The sequence below is a fragment of the Schistocerca serialis genome, chromosome 6 (genome assembly GCF_023864345.2).
Source record: "Schistocerca serialis cubense isolate TAMUIC-IGC-003099 chromosome 6, iqSchSeri2.2, whole genome shotgun sequence".
In the NCBI taxonomy this organism is placed as follows: Eukaryota; Metazoa; Arthropoda; class Insecta; order Orthoptera; family Acrididae; genus Schistocerca; species Schistocerca serialis.
In genome coordinates, this window is record NC_064643.1 from 112,371,715 (window position 1) to 112,373,057 (window position 1,343).

At 49.9% G+C, this 1,343-nt stretch overlaps 1 pseudogene; it reads left to right on the forward strand.

Annotated features, from left to right (window-relative positions):
• Positions 1-1,021: 1,021 nt before the first annotated feature.
• Positions 1,022-1,139, forward strand: LOC126485493 (5S ribosomal RNA; annotated as a pseudogene).
• Positions 1,140-1,343: the final 204 nt, after the last annotated feature.

Consider the following 1,343-nt stretch of genomic DNA (forward strand, 5'->3'; position numbering starts at 1 on the left):
TGTTCCGTTCGATACACGACAGACCAAGTATTGTTGAGGCTGAAGTCACGTACACGGCCTACCGAGCGCCGCCGAATCGTGTCGATAGCCTGCTGCTGTCCCAGCTAACGGGCGCCGTTGCAGAGTCGGTGGCACTGTGTAGTGTTGAACCAGTGTGGGCGGCAAGCGCCTGGATTCCAGAAGAGAGTTCCGGGTCGAGCCCATATCGTTGTGATTCAATGAGAGAGCGCCGTGTAGATGCCCATCTGAATATCTTTCATAATTATTAAATCTACAACTTCTGCCGTTTTTTCCAATAGCTCGAGGCTTTATTGCGCAAAACTTACAGAACATTGATTTAAAGCATTGCCCATCGCTGGACACCGCTTTCTGCCACGTTCGGGCAGTATACGGATCCCGCGCCGGAAGAACTTGGGGTCTTTTGAGGAGATCCATGAATCGGTCCAATTTTGCACTTGTTCATATGACCAGAAGTGCTAGTCAGCCAGGCCGTGTGCCATTGATCCAAAAAAGTGGTAGTCAGAGGGAGCAATGACTCGAGAACACGGCGGGTGTGGTAGGTCTTCCTATTCAAGTGTTTCCGATTATGTTTTGAAGGGTTTTGCCATTTGGGTTAGAGCATTGTCGTGCAGAAAAGTCTGCTGTCGTAATGTGGCCGTTTGTTTTTCGGTGCTTGTTTCAAGTGCACCAGTCGCTTTCGACAACGATTTCCTGCGATTCTTTCCGTCGGTTTCAGTAGCCTCTAAAACCCTTCAACTACCATGCCAGTCTTCGTCCTCCAAGTTACCGTTCTTGAAGCGTTAAAACCACCCTCTGCACGTTCTTTCACTAACAGGTGCCTTATCATAGGTCTTATCCAGCGTTTTATGAGACAGTCCAGATTTCTTCACGCTAAAGCAAAAAACTGGAACTGCCCGCACACGACGAGATTTGGACTCCTATGTGGACATATTTAATTGAAAATAACTTTATGAGGTAATCACGAATCGATTAATATTTCAATGGTGCTATGTTTAGAAATGCCAACGGCTTTGCCACAGTGGTAACTCCGGTTCCCGTCAGGTCACCGAAGATAAGCGCTGTCGGGCTCGGCTAGCACTTGGATGGGTGACCATCCGGTCTGCCGAGCGCTGTTGGCAATCGGGGTGCACTCAGCCCTTGTGAGCCCAACTGAGGAGCTAGTTGATTGGCAGGTAGCGGCTCGTAAACTGACAAAACGGTCAGGAGAGCGGTGTGCTGACCTCATTCCCTTTCGTATCCAGTGACACCTGTGCGCTGAGAATGACACGGCGGCCGGTCGGTGCCGTTGGGCCTTCATGACCTGTTCGGGCAGAGTTTAGTAT